Consider the following 16314-nt stretch of genomic DNA (forward strand, 5'->3'; position numbering starts at 1 on the left):
CGTTATATGGAACTTGGCCTTCAGTTTGGAGATGGTACTAGGGTTCACTCCAAACAATGCTGCAACTTGGTTTTGTGGAACACCAGCTTGAAGTTGCCCAACTGATGGGCCCTATCCAGATCAGTCAAACGTGGCATGCCGATTCTTGAAGCAGACATCTACTGACCACTGTAGCCCATGCTCACAGGTGCTGCCAATCAGGCAACCCACATACTCAGCTCTGCTGCTCATCCTACAAATGCATGATCCTTACAAATGTGGCATCATTTAAAAGGGTAATAAACAGGCTTTCCAACGGTATAAGATTTGTTTCCAAGAAGCATTGTTACAACAAAGAAATAATGTGCCTACACTAACTGCCTTACTTTTTGTTTGGAGTTTAGTTATTTGCTGCCGTAGAGCAGGTATAACACCATGACTGACAGCTGTGGTGACAGAGAGAGGTGTGAGCAGCAGTTAGGGGAGGAACGGTGAGAGCAAACGTGACAAACACAACAGTCGTTCTACAAGTGTCTTCTTCAGGCCGATGGAATGATCTGGAGAGCACTGGTCATTTAAAGGAAGTGTGATTCATTTTGGTCATAGGAAGGGGCGGGACATATATATATATATATATATATATATATATAAAAGACTCTGACTCTAAGGACCATGCATGTGTTTGGGTGTAATTTTATTCAAACCCATCAGAGAGTCGGCCCTCTTTTCTCTGAGAGGCTGGGGATCTTGCAGGCTGGCGTGTTGGTATTTACAAGATGAATTCAGGATTTATTCTTGGGACACATTTACAGAATGAATTTACAGAATTTAGCTGAAAAAAAAAAAACCGTTCATTGCCTTTTAGCAGTTTGTATGACGTTGCTGTTTCATGCCTAAAACCCTAACATCCTTGTCTGTCCACATAAACATTCATGTGTTTGCCATTTTTGGATGTTTTCACTTCATTGCATGCACTGCATTGTTTTATAATAAAGTCACACTGCAGACCAGTGGGCTGGCATGTGAACTACAGGGTTTTAACCCTGTTTGAATCATTTATGTGTTTGTGTGTGTGTGTGTGTGTGTGTGTGTGGGGGGGGCTGCATGTGTAAGTTTTCACCCAGCTTTACCCAGAAATGTCCTCCACCCCTGCTGACAAACTCTGTATGACGTATGTTGACTGATGAGAAGAAATGGTGGAAAAGACGTGGTGGAGATTTCTGCACCAGGCTCAACAGCGTGACTTCCTTCACTGTTAAAGCTGAAGACACAGCGGAGCGATGGGCCCCATGGGGGTATTGTGGTTCACCGTTGACATGTTGTCCATGCTTATAGTCAACGGTTACAGTAAAAACCTGTAATGACCAAATGTGGTACCATTAGAAACGGTCTCCTGCATGGACTGACCTCTGTCAGGCTGGATGGGTGGAACACCATCGGGACGTCCCCCCGGGAGAGCACCGGGTCATACCTGCAGACTGATTAAGGTTTTAGGTTACAGGATGATTTATTTTAAGTGTACTGCACACCTGTCGCTGTCTCCAGCGGAGTATTGATAACATTCATGGACCCTGCAGGCTCAAGAAACCGTTACAGCATCACAGGAAACTACAAATTATGTTCAAGGGTTTTAGGAGGTGTAACTCAAAGTTTCTCACTTAATGAAGAGTATTTTATTTTGTGACTTTAGTCATACCAGTGTATTTAGCTGCATCTCAATAATATAATATTACATCATATCTTTTTTTTAGTTGTTTATTTTAAAAAGTAACACTAGCACATTCTCTAGAAGAGCAGAGGACCAACAGCAGCACTGACTGGAAAATGAAAACACTGGACTTCAAGCACTGAAGGATTCTGGGCCTCTCCTGTTTTCCTCCAGACTCCGGGACCTTGATTCCCTCATGGGATGCGTGCGCCAGAGTCACGTCTGGAAGAGAGCGTTCATGAGGCTGATCACAGGAGAAGTACGAGTTCAGCTGGCTCTCAGGATGCACAGGAGTGTGGGAGGAAACTGCTAACTTGAGATGAAAATACTCAGCAAGGTTAAATCCTCCAGTTGCTCCTACCCCCCGTAGCGGTTTTTCTTTGTGATGTCTCTGCAGTCTGCCTGGTCAGGTGACCTGCTGCAGCCAGGTAGACACAGATGTGCAGAAAATCACTCTTGTTGAAACATTCCCAGGAACATGGAATTCCTTTTTGTTAATTTTTCTTTTTTTTTTTTCTAGTGCATTGCTTTCAGTTCTTTTTTTGTGGGCTAGATTACACTGTTCCTGAGTTTTTGAGGGACTTCTTTGGACCTCTGGCCTGCTGCTTTGAAGGAGGACTAGTGAAAAGAACTTTCTCCTGATTGAGTTCTGGTGATTACCTCGGTGTTAAAGCACTTTGTTCATGTGTTATTTGGTGTTTATCTGAGTTTTCAGGGCTTTCTCACCACTCTCCCTCCTTAAATGAGAACCTTACTAGTCCTAGTTCCTGTGAGCTCTGCCTGCTGATCAGGGCTGCACGCCGCGGCGCAGAGCTCTAAACACGCTTCCAGTAGGCGAGGTCGCTTGCTGTCAGTCGGACCAAACCCGTGGCGCTTCGGTGTGCAGGGCAATTGTCCTATGTGGAAATTGCGGATTAAGGTGTGAAAATGTATCTGATTGTTATACCAGGTCGGTTTGTTGTTCATTTTGGTATTCTGTGAGGATTTTGGCTTCCACCATGCTTAGACTATGTTAAAGGATTATGTTTGCTACAAGGATGTGTGGTTTCATGTTAAATTCAGTGGTTTTCCACCTTTAAAGTTAACTTTTTCATTTATGGTGCTGTATTGGCTCTGTGACCTCTGACCTCCTGATGACCTGCAGCTTGTTCAGCAGGATGAGACGTTATGTGGATGAAGTGATGATTTTCTCTCAGGAGTCCGTCCGTGATTTTGATGCTGCTGTTTGTTAAAAATGCCACAAACACACATGGCTGATACCCTGAGCAGAGTGGCACTTCCCGCACGCTCCGGACGCAGCGCCACACTTTCCTTTCTACGGTGGCCCTGAAGGCCAACAGGAAATAAATATTTCAAAAGCGCAAAATACATTTCACAAAACACAAAAACATTTCACAATACACAAAAACATTTCACCGATCGCAAAATACATTTCACGAAACCGGAAAGGGTAGGACCATGGTGCTTGTTTGTGATTGGCTAAACCCAAGTCTGTCCGGCATCAGTCATTTATCATTTCCTGTTTATACTTCTTACCGCAATGGCTGAGCCAACGCGAAATTTGAAGTGTCTACCGGCATGGAAGAGGAACTTGACTTGATAGCAGAATACGTCAACAAGGGAAATACATATAGTGTGATTCTTGATATGCTCTCCTCGTATCATGACATACACATTTCAGTTGGAAGCCTAAAATCGCGCTGAAAGTGTCGTGCCAAAAGAAGTACCCCCGGTAGGATTTGTATCCCCCTGCCGCCTTTGCCGAAGGAGTTGACTATCGACTATCAGGCGTAGATTTCGCCTCAGTGAACAAAAATGACAATAAAAGAATGTATAAAGCAGAAGATTAGTTTTGATCATCTGTTTTATTCATCATTATCGTGTTTTTGTCAGTAATATCTTTTAAAATAAGATCTTTTTAGTAAACGTTTTAATACTGCAGCTTGGTGCACACTCATTACGCCGAACTGAGAACGCATCTTTTTCCTCCTGCGTCCTGTCATTGTATTTTGGCGGCGTGTTGGTCATCAAATCTGGGTCCACGCTGCTGTACATGAGTAACAGACATATTTTCTTCATAACTTTTATCATCTTCTATTAGCGCTGTTTAGCGTCAAGCCGCTGACATGCACTCACCACTTCCCACTTCCGCCTCGAGGTATTTCAAAATAAAGGTCCTGCATAGCCATATCACTGAATATTAACTTGTCTATTGACCAGTCTGAACAAGATTTATGTACAGAGAGATCAATTTCAGACCATTTATTTCAACACATCGTCCACTTCGACTGCATCCCACTCTAAACAAGTGTTTCACAGAGTAAAGAACTGTAAAAAACTAAGGAACATTCAATTGCAATCAAATATGTCATCTCTTCGGGGTGCATACATGGTGTACTACTGCCTTGTCTTTTCTTTAATGCAAATTACAAATGATTTTAGGTCTCATTTTAGCCTTGCCAGGATTTGTACCCCCATCCACAAGGAAGAGGTGGGGCCCCCTGCCTCAATAGACTTTTCTTGGCCAGCTCTCATGACAACTGATGACATTTGTGAAATTGGAACCGTTTTGAGCTTTCCTCTTGAAGTTAGAGGGGGGATAACAATTACATCAGGCCTAGATTTGGCCCTGAAATAATTTGTATCCCCCTGTAACTTGAAATAGAAGTGAGTTAACCTGTTCAAACTCTCCAGTATTATCAGGCTTGATCAGAAATGAACACAAAATGGATGTTATGATGGTAGTTCATGATTTGAGCATTCTGGAGGGGGGGATACACTTTGCACCATGTATACACCCTGAAGAGATGACATATTTGATCGCAATAAATGTTCCTTTGTTTTTTACAGTTCTTTACTCTGTGAAACACTTGTTTAGAGTGGGATGCAGTCAAAGTGGACGATGTGTTGAAATAAATGGTCTGAAATTGATCTCTCTGTACATAAATCTTGTTCAGACTGGTCAATAGACAAGTTAATATTCAGTGAAATGGCTATGCAGGACCTTTATTTTGAAATACCTCGAGGCGGAAGTGGGAAGTGGTGAGTGCATGTCAGCGGCTTGACGCTAAACAGCGCTAATAGAAGATGATAAAAGTTATGAAGAAAATATGTCTGTTACTCATGTACAGCAGCGTGGACCCAGATTTGATGACCAACACGCCACCAAAATACAACGACAGGACGCAGGAGGAAAAAGATGCGTTCTCAGTTCAGCGTAATGAGTGTGCACCAAGCTGCAGTATTAAAACGTTTACTAAAAAGATCTTATTTTAAAAGATATTACTGACAAAAACATGATAATGATGAATAAAACAGATGATCAAAACTAATCTTCTGCTTTATACATTCTTTTATTGTCATTTTTATTCACTGAGGCGAAATCTACGCCTGATAGTCGATAGTCAGCTCCTTCGGCAAAGGCGGCAGGGGGATACAAATCCTACCGGGGGTACTTCTTCTGGCACGACACTTTCAGCGCGATTTTAGGCTTCCAACTGAAATGTGTATGTCATGTTTCGAGGAGAGCATATCAAGAATCACACTATATGTATTTCCCTTGTTGAAGTATTCCGCTATCAAGTCAAGTTCCTCTTCCATGCCGGTAGACACTTCAAATTTTGCGTTGGCTCAGCCATTGCGGTAAGAAGTATAAACAGGAAATGATAAATGACTGATGCCGGACAGACTTGGGTTTAGCCAATCACAAACAAGCACCATGGTCCTACCCTTTCCGGTTTCGTGAAATGTATTTTGTGATCGGTGAAATGTTTTTGTGTTTTGTTAAATGTTTTTGTGTATTGTGAAATGTTTTTGTGTTTTCTGAAATATATTTTGCGCTTTTGAAATATTTATTTCCTGTTGGCCTTCAGGGCCACCGTACCTTTCTCACCTTCAGATTAAAACGTCAGATGTCAAACTGTTTGTAAGGGGAAATTAAAATTTACAAAACAGAGAATTAAAAATTTAAGTGATGCAGGGTTGACAGAGAGCGACAACGCTGCATGATGAAAAAGTGTCTGACACCAGCGTACCGTCAAAATAAGAAGCTGTTCACTTTCACTTCAGCAACAACACACGCTGTTTAGAGGAGACCCAGGGTGTGGCTGCTGTGGACTCTGGTCCTTTCGGTCTAGTTTAGTCAGACTAACTGCATGTGGAAAGTGGAGGGTTAACATGTTCAGAGGACGTGTGGTGCTGGCGTGTTCCACCACCATTTAAAGCGGTGTTAAGAGGTGAGGGTGGTAAATGTGTGAGATCAGCTGATCCGATGTCTAAGAGCGTCTTCCTCTGACTCCATCCACAGAGAGGTCTGTGGAGCTGTTTTGATGCTGCGCTCTTCTTCCTCCCCTCCAAAGCAGGAGCAGATGGTGCATTTTGGCACAGTTTAGTTGGCTGGAAATCTCCCCTTTGATTGAGACGCCCATTCTTTCACATCTAAAGATGATGCGAGGAGAGCAAACTGTGAAAATAAAGAGGCACAGAAGCAAAGCCAAGTCCTATCTTGCTATGTATGCAGAGTCTTATGGACCATCTGGACGGCTGTTCAGGTTTCACCCAGTTTCAAAGAGAGCGCAGAAAAAGTCAGAGTCAGCGAACACAGTCAGGTTCCCCCTCATTCAAACAGACCAGATCAGTAAATCTGAAACCGAATCAAAGCTTTTATTCCACCACTGTTCCACATTAGCTGCAGTAATCAGCTAATGGCTAAATTTGGTCACTAAGCGCGGCGCTCCTGCGGCTGTTTTACAGTCGCCATTAGCCTCAGATTGGTAGTGACAGCACATGTTCGCCCGGGTTTCTAAGTGACTCCGCTAGTGTGCCTTCTAATCCAGTAATTGGTAGAGAGAATGGACAAGCGAGGGAGGCGGACAGAGAGCGAGAGGAGAGAGAGTGCGTGAGTGGAGAACACACAGGGAGGATTGACCCTTTTCTCTCTGTCTCTAATTAGCCGTATTAGACAAAGAGCCCCGGGAGAAGACAGATTGCATCCCATCCAGAGTGTGAGATCACTCATGTCGGAGTGGCCCTCTGAGTAAACCCCGAACGGCGTGCCAGCATCTGAAATAAAGTCACTAACGCCACACACACCAACCGCGGCGGTGTGGGGCGAGGGCGAGGGCGAGACCTCTGAAGACACGTGGACATGACACGACAGCGAGCGGACGGATGGAAAGAAAACAGTGAAACAGAGTTTATGACCACCTGCGTGTTAGTCCGGATAAACCAGGGCTTCTCAACACTGGGGGTCACGAGACACGGGGGGGGGGGGTCACGAGACACAGAGAGGGGGTCACGAGACACAGAGAGGGGTCACGAGACACAGAGAGGGGGTCACCATGTGCCATAAAAAACTAAGAATGTTTTAGATAACACTGCTGCCACTGTACCCCAGTTTTACCAAATGTTAACTCTTTCATCACTTTTTAACACCAATTTCAGCACATTTATGCCTTTCCATCTCTTCTTCTGCCTTTTTTGCCCATTTTACCACAGTTAACCCATGTTTGCCAGCTTATAACAACTTTTTATCCCATTCCACCTGATTTCCACCATTTTTTTGCACATTAAAGCCTTTTCAGCCACTTTTTAATCCCCTTTTACCAAAGTTGTTTTTGTCACTTTGACATTTTTTATTTGATTTTTATGCCTTTAACCCATTTATGTTCTTTTAAAATCCAATTGCAGCACATTTTCCACCATTTTTATCTCTTCCAAGGAGGTCATGTGATCAGCAGGGTTTGTTAGTTTGTTAGCGACATAACTAAAAAAAAGTTGTGGACTTATTTTGATGAAATTTTCAGGAAAAGTCAAAAATGGCATAAGGAAGAACTGATTAGATTTTGGGACTGATCTGGATCACTGTCTGGATCCAGGAATTTTTTAAAGGATTCTGTGCTACTGGGAGATAGGGCTAACGGCGGGGGTCTGTGCTCTCTGAGTGCTTTTCTGGTTTGCCATTATTATCCAACTTTAGCAAGTTTTAACCAATTTAATTAGTTTTTTTTTTATTTAGAGAAGGCTATGTAGTACAAAAATGAATAAATAGAAAATAAAATATGATTATCACAGCTTAACTTCCCAGTGGACCATGGTTTTGCTGACCTCCATGGACCCCCAGTTTGGCTGGGTCCCGGAAACCTCCCCCTTTGTCCCCCCTCATGCACGGCCTTGTCTCCACATGACTGTTCCAGAATGTTCCTGGCTGTTCAGCCACCCTCAGGTACAGTGGGGGTCCCGGTTATTTTGGGGGTCACAGGCTGAAAAGGTCGAGAACCCCAGGGATAAACGACCCGCTGCATACGACACCATGAAGATGACTGAAGAGGAATGAAAAAACAGCTGATTTAGAAACTATGTATGACCATCGTCAGGAGCTCATCTCCCCGGAAACCGGCTGATTTAGAAGCTCTGCACACGACACTAAAGCACACTGAAAACGAGTGACAGGAGAAACAGAAGACACACCTCATCATACCTTTAGAATACAAATAATCAATATTCTACTATAGCCCTCCTAAGCAGCTCTAGGCTGAGTTTGAAACAGCTGATCACTGTGTTACAGCTAGCATGTAGGCAGAGGGTACTGATAGTTTTATGCAGTTTGACTCATAAATGTATTCAAATGTTGAAGTGTGTGAAACCATATTTCATGTTTATCATGGGTTGAAGTGCTTTAACATGCTAGTGCAGGGGTGTCAAACTCGAGGCCTGGGGGCCAAACCCGGCCCGTGATACAGTTATACCCGGCCCACAAGATCATATTTTTATTACAACCGGCCCACCAGGATGAGGTCTGCAGATTCCTCCAGTATAAAGATGTAAATTTAACCTTCATGGTTTGAAATATCCTTAAGTCATCAAAAATAAAGAACAAAAATGATTAGTTAAAAGTCAAGAATGTGGAAAAATAAAGATCATTTGTGTTTTTATTTAATATTTTTAATTTTGCATCTCACAATTACAACTTAAACTTGTGATTTTTAGGTCATATTTAGACCTTTCAAATCATAATTTTGGCCTTTGAGAATGACATTTTTTATTTAAAGCCAAATTCTGATGTTTTAAATTCATGATTTTGAATTTTATCTTATTTTTTGACCTTTTCAACTCCAAATGTAGACTTTAAACTTTTAAACTCACAGGACTTTGACTTAAATCTCTCATTTTTACCTTTTTAACTCATGATTTCACATTTTATCTCAGATTTTGACCTTTTTAACCTTTGATTTTGAATTTCATTACTTATTTTACCTTCTAAACTCATGATTTTGACATTTCATCTCACATCTCTTCCTTTTACACTAAAATTTTCATATTGTATCTCAACACATTATTCATTTTTTTCTGGACTATTTCAACCCCCCCCCCACACACACACACACCTTTTTTTTGCCACTTCTTACCCATTTTTTAAGAAAGAAAGAAAGGCAGCTTTGTGGTGTTACTTCCCCATGAAAACATGCAAGTAAGCTTTTCTAGCCTCTGACAAATTTTCATAATAAAGTTGTAAAAGTTGGATAAAAGACGAGGACAAAGACTCGTGTTTATTCTGCACCACTTCCTTTCAGTCTGAATAGATCCAGAGCTATCTCTGTGACTCAGAAAAACCAGGAAGGATTTAAGTTCTAGACTCTGATGCATGTACCACTGATTTAAATTCTCCTACAACGCTTCTATTTTAAATCAGGTTCCCATCATTTTAAGAGATTACTGAGTTTAGATCATTCTAACCAGCATTCTTTTAAAGCGTTGTATAAAAAACAGCCACAGTTACTCAACAAAGAAGTGATACACTTTTAAAAGTTTTTATAGGCCAATTAAAGTAAAATCAGAATCAGAATCAGAATCAATTATTGTCATTGGACAAGGTACAACAAAATTGATAGTTGATCGACACATGTAGACAAAATAGTTGGTACCCTCCAATAAAGACAAAAAACCCCACAGTGGAGGCTAAAAAAATGTGTAACTGACAAAAGTCATAATAGAGAAAAAAAAAACTGAAAATAACCTCAAAAAATCAGACATTGCTTTTGAATTGTGGTTCAACAGGATCATTTTAGAAACAGGTGATTTTAACGTGTCCCTCAGGGACATGTTAAACTCAGGTGTGACCATAGGGACATGTTAAACTCAGGTGTGACCATAGGGACATGTTAAACTCAGGTGTGACCATAGGGACATGTTAAACTCAGGTGTGTCCATAGGGACATGTTAAACTCAGGTGTGACCATAGGGACATGATAAACTCAGGTGTGACCATAGGGACATGTTAAACTCAGGTGTGACCATAGGGACATGTTAAACTCAGGTGTGACCATAGGGACATGTTAAACTCAGGTGTGACCATAGGGACATGTTAAACTCAGGTGTGACCATAGGGACATGTTAAACTCAGGTGTGACCATAGGGACATGTTAAACTCAGGTGTGACCATAGGGACATGTTAAACTCAGGTGTGTCCATAGGGACATGTTAAACTCAGGTGTGACCATAGGGACATGTTAAACTCAGGTGTGACCATAGGGACATGTTAACCTCAGGTGTGTCCATAGGGACATGTTAAACTCAGGTGTGTTTATAGGGACATGTTAAACTCAGGTGTGTCCATAGGGACATGTTAAACTCAGGTGTGACCACAGGGACATGTTAAACTCAGGTGTGACCACAGGGGCTGTTAAACTCAGGTGTGACCACAGGGGCTGTTAAACTCAGGTGTGACCATAGGGACATGTTAAACTCAGGTGTGTTTATAGGGACATGTTAAACTCAGGTGTGTCCATAGAGACATGTTAAACTCAGGTGTGACCACAGGGACATGTTAAACTCAGGTGTGTCCATAGGGACATGTTAAACTCAGGTGTGACCATAGGGACATATTAAACTCAGGTGTGACCATAGGGACATGTTAAACTCAGGTGTGACCATAGGGACATGTTAAACTCAGGTGTTTCCATAGAGACATGTTAAACTCAGGTGTGACCATAGAGTCATGTTAAACTCAGGTGTGACCATAGGGACATGTTAAACTCAGGTGTGTCCATAGAGACATGTTAAACTCAGGTGTGACCATAGAGTCATGTTAAACTCAGGTGTGACCACAGGGACATGTTAAACTCAGGTGTGACCATAGGGACATGTTAAACTCAGGTGTTTCCATAGAGACATGTTAAACTCAGGTGTGACCATAGAGTCATGTTAAACTCAGGTGTGACCATAGGGACATGTTAAACTCAGGTGTGTCCATAGAGTCATGTTAAACTCAGGTGTGACCATGGGGACATGTTAAACTCAGGTGTGTCCATAGGGACATGTTAACCTCAGGTGTGTCCATAGAGACATGTTAACCTCAGGTGTGACAACAGGGACATGTTAAACTCAGGTGTGTCCATAGAGACATGTTAAACTCAGGTGTGACCATGGGGACATGTTAAACTCAGGTGTGTCCATAGGGACATGTTAACCTCAGGTGTGTCCATAGAGACATGTTAACCTCAGGTGTGACAACAGGGACATGTTAAACTCAGGTGTGACCATAGGGACATGTTAAACTCAGGTGTGACCATAGGGACATGTTAAACTCAGGTGTGTTTATAGGGACATGTTAACCTCAGGTGTGTCCATAGGGACATGTTAAACTCAGGTGTGTTTATAGGGACATGTTAAACTCAGGTGTGACCACAGGGACATGTTAAACTCAGGTGTGACCACAGGGACATGTTAAACTCAGGTGTGTCCATAGAGACATGTTAAACTCAGGTGTGACCATAGGGACATGTTAAACTCAGGTGTGACCATAGGGACATGTTAAACTCAGGTGTGTCCATAGGGACATGTTAAACTCAGGTGTGACCATAGAGTCATGTTAAACTCAGGTGTGACCATAGGGACATGTTAAACTCAGGTGTGTCCATAGAGACATGTTAAACTCAGGTGTGACCATGGGGACATGTTAAACTCAGGTGTGTCCATAGGGACATGTTAACCTCAGGTGTGACAACAGGGACATGTTAAACTCAGGTGTGACCATAGGGACATGTTAAACTCAGGTGTGACCATAGGGACATGTTAACCTCAGGTGTGTCCATAGAGACATGTTAAACTCAGGTGTGACCATAGAGACATGTTAAACTCAGGTGTGACCATAGGGACATGTTAAACTCAGGTGTGACAACAGGGACATGTTAAACTCAGGTGTGTCCATAGGGACATGTTAACCTCAGGTGTGTCAATAGAGACATGTTAAACTCAGGTGTGACCATAGAGACATGTTAAACTCAGGTGTGTCTATAGGGACATGTTAAACTCAGGTGTGACAACAGGGACATGTTAACCTTAGGTGTGTCCATAGAGACATGTTAAACTCAGGTGTGACCATAGGGACATGTTAACCTCAGGTGTGTTTATAGGGACATGTTAAACTCAGGTGTGACCACAGGGACATGTTAAACTCAGGTGTGACCACAGGGACATGTTAAACTCAGGTGTGACCACAGGGACATGTTAAACTCAGGTGTGTCCATAGAGACATGTTAAACTCAGGTGTGACCATAGGGACATGTTGAACTCAGGTGTGACCATAGGGACATGTTAAACTCAGGTGTGACCATAGGGACATGTTAAACTCAGGTGTGACCATAGGGACGTGTTAAACTCAGTTGTTTCCATAGAGACATGTTAAACTCAGGTGTGACCATAGAGTCATGTTAAACTCAGGTGTGACCATAGGGACATGTTAAACTCATGTGTGACCATAGGGACATGTTAAACTCAGGTGTGACCACAGGGACATGTTAAACTCAGGTGTGTCCACAGGGACATGTTAAACTCAGGTGTGTTTATAGGGATATATTAACCTCAGGTGTGTCCATAGGGACATGTTAAACTCAGGTGTGACCACAGGGACATGTTAAACTCAGGTGTGACCACAGGGACATGTTAAACTCAGGTGTGACCATAGGGACATGTTAAACTCAGGTGTGTCCATAGGGACATGTTAAACTCAGGTGTGACCATAGAGTCATGTTAAACTCAGGTGTGACCATAGGGACATGTTAAACTCAGGTGTGTTTATAGGGATATATTAACCTCAGGTGTGTCCATAGGGACATGTTAAACTCAGGTGTGACCACAGGGACATGTTAAACTCAGGTGTGACCACAGGGACATGTTAAACTCAGGTGTGACCATAGGGACATGTTAAACTCAGGTGTGTCCATAGGGACATGTTAAACTCAGGTGTGACCATAGAGTCATGTTAAACTCAGGTGTGACCATAGGGACATGTTAAACTCAGGTGTGTCCATAGAGACATGTTAAACTCAGGTGTGACCATGGGGACATGTTAAACTCAGGTGTGTCCATAGGGACATGTTAACCTCAGGTGTGTCCATAGAGACATGTTAACCTCAGGTGTGACAACAGGGACATGTTAAACTCAGGTGTGACCATAGGGACATGTTAAACTCAGGTGTGACCATAGGGACATGTTAACCTCAGGTGTGTCCATAGAGACATGTTAAACTCAGGTGTGACCATAGAGACATGTTAAACTCAGGTGTGTCCATAGGGACATGTTAACCTCAGGTGTGACCAAAGGGACATGTTAAACTCAGGTGTGTCCACAGGGACATGTTAAACTCAGGTGTGTCCATAGGGACATGTTAAACTCAGGTGTGTCCATAGGGACATGTTAAACTCAGATGTGTCCATAGGGACATGATGAACTCAGGTGTGTCCATAGGGACATGTTAAACTCAGGTGTGACCACAGGGACATGTTAAACTCAGGTGTGTTTATAGGGACATGTTAAACTCAGGTGTATCCAAGGGGACATGTTAAACTCAGGTGTGACAATAGGGACATGTTAAACTCAGGTGTGTCCGTAGGGATATGTTAAACTCAGGTGTGTCCATAGAGACATGTTAAACTCAGGTGTGTCCATTGAGACATGTTAAACTCAGGTGTGTCCAAGGGGACATGTTAAACTCAGGTGTGTCCATAGAGATATGTTAAACTCAGGTGTGTCCATTGAGACATGTTAAACTCAGGTGTGTCCAAGGGGACATGTTAAACTCAGGTGTGTCCAGGGGGACATGTTAAACTCAGGTGTGTCCATAGAGACATGTTAACCTCAGGTGTGACCAAAGGGACATGTTAAACTCAGGTGTGTCCACAGGGACATGTTAAACTCAGGTGTGTCCATAGGGACATGTTAAACTCAGGTGTGTCCATAGGGACATGTTAAACTCAGATGTGTCCATAGGGACATGATGAACTCAGGTGTGTCCATAGGGACATGTTAAACTCAGGTGTGACCACAGGGACATGTTAAACTCAGGTGTGTTTATAGGGACATGTTAAACTCAGGTGTATCCAAGGGGACATGTTAAACTCAGGTGTGACAATAGGGACATGTTAAACTCAGGTGTGTCCGTAGGGATATGTTAAACTCAGGTGTGTCCATAGAGACATGTTAAACTCAGGTGTGTCCATTGAGACATGTTAAACTCAGGTGTGTCCAAGGGGACATGTTAAACTCAGGTGTGTCCATAGAGACATGTTAAACTCAGGTGTGTCCATTGAGACATGTTAAACTCAGGTGTGTCCAAGGGGACATGTTAAACTCAGGTGTGTCCAGGGGGACATGTTAAACTCAGGTGTGTCCATAGGGACATGTTAAACTCAGGTGTGTCCATAGGGACATGTTAAACTCAGGTGTGTCCATAGGGACATGTTAAACTCAGGTGTGTCCATAGGGATATGTTAAACTCAGGTGTGTCCATAGAGACATGTTAAACTTAGTTGTGTGGTGTGGGGTCCTCATCCTTAATGACAATAATGGCTAAAATGAATTGACTGAATAATAATTTGGACTAATTTGGACTTCCCAGGTGAAATTTAATTTTTTCCAAACTTTGTGTTTGAGCTCAGATTAGTGTTGATGATTAAACATGTAGATTACAAATCTTTACACATTGAGCTAACCTGTGAGCTCCACACCAAACTAAACTGTGTTTACCCCTGAAAATACACAGAGACAAACAAATCCCTTCTCAGCCAAACATTTGTCATCCAGTGTTCTTGCTGCTTCTGTGAGGCCAAGAGACCAGAGGCAATCTCTCAGACTGTAACGGTGAAAAAACATCCTCTTCTAAGTCCTGCGTCAGAGCTTTTAGCGGGATCATTTTGGAAGGAGGAAGGAGTTGATCTGAGGACAGAGACTCCGCTGAAGGTGTCCTCCTCCTTAAAGTGGAGCAGAGTTATCCATCAGGGAAGACGCCAGAACAAACCCGCTCATTATCCTCACTAACAGCAGGAACCGGAGCTTAGGATGGATGGAATAACCATGAGGGCAGATTAAATCAGAGATAAGGATGTCTTTATCATTATCCTAATGCAGAAATGCAATGATTAACGGAGACTGTAGCATTCTTAGTGATGATCCTGTATTAAACAAAGCTGTGGAGGATGCAGAGGCTGTCCAGACTCTACCAAAGACAGAGATCCCTGTGAGAATGCTGAAAGATTTTTAATGTGCTTGGAAGAATAAAGTTTGTTCCACCATAAAGTCGAATCTAGGCTGTTTCTGATTGGCTAGGCTGTTTCTGATTGGTTAGGCTGTTTCTGACTGGCTAGGCTGTTTCTGATTGGTTAGGCTGTTTCTGACTGGCTAGGCTGTTTCTGATTGGTTAGGCTGTTTCTGATTGGCTAGGCTGTTTCGCTAGGCTGTTTCTGATTGGCTAGGCTGTTTCGCTAGGCTGTTTCTGATTGGCTAGGCTGTTTCGCTAGGCTGTTTCTGATTGGCTAGGCTGTTTCTAATTGGTTAGGCTGTTTCTGATTGGTTAGGCTGTTTCTGACTGGCTAGGCTGTTTCTGATTGGTTAGGCTGTTTCTGACTGGCTAGGCTGTTTCTGATTGGTTAGGCTGTTTCTGATGGGCTAGGCTGTTTCTAATTGGTTAGGCTGTTTCTGATTGGCTAGGCTGTTTCGCTAGGCTGTTTCTGATTGGCTAGGCTGTTTCGCTAGGCTGTTTCTGATTGGCTAGGCTGTTTCTAATTGGTTAGGCTGTTTCTGATTGGTTAGGCTGTTTCTGACTGGCTAGGCTGTTTCTGATTGGTTAGGCTGTTTCTGATTGGCTAGGCTGTTTCTGATTGGTTAGGCTGTTTCTGATTGGCTAGGCTGTTTCGCTAGGCTGTTTCTGATTGGCTAGGCTGTTTCTGATTAGTTAGGCTGTTTCTGATTGGCTAGGCTGTTTTTGATTGGCTAGGCTGTTTTTGATTGGCTAGGCTGTTTCTGATTGGCTAGGCTGTTTTTGATTGGCTAGGCTGTTTTTGATTGGCTAGGCTGTTTTTGATTGGCTAGGCTGTTTCTGATTGGCTAGGCTGTTTTTGATTGGCTAGGCTGTTTCTGATTGGCTAGGCTGTTTCTGATTGGCCAGGCTGTTTCTGATTGGTTAGGCTGTTTCTGACTGGCTAGGCTGTTTCTGATTGGTTAGGCTGTTTCTGACTGGCTAGGCTGTTTCTGATTGGTTAGGCTGTTTCTGATGGGCTAGGCTGTTTTTGATTGGCTAGGCTGTTTTTGATTGGCTAGGCTGTTTCTGATTGGCTAGGCTGTTTTTGATTGG

Source organism: Cheilinus undulatus, linkage group 20, assembly GCF_018320785.1.
Source record: "Cheilinus undulatus linkage group 20, ASM1832078v1, whole genome shotgun sequence".
NCBI classification, from domain to species: Eukaryota; Metazoa; Chordata; class Actinopteri; order Labriformes; family Labridae; genus Cheilinus; species Cheilinus undulatus.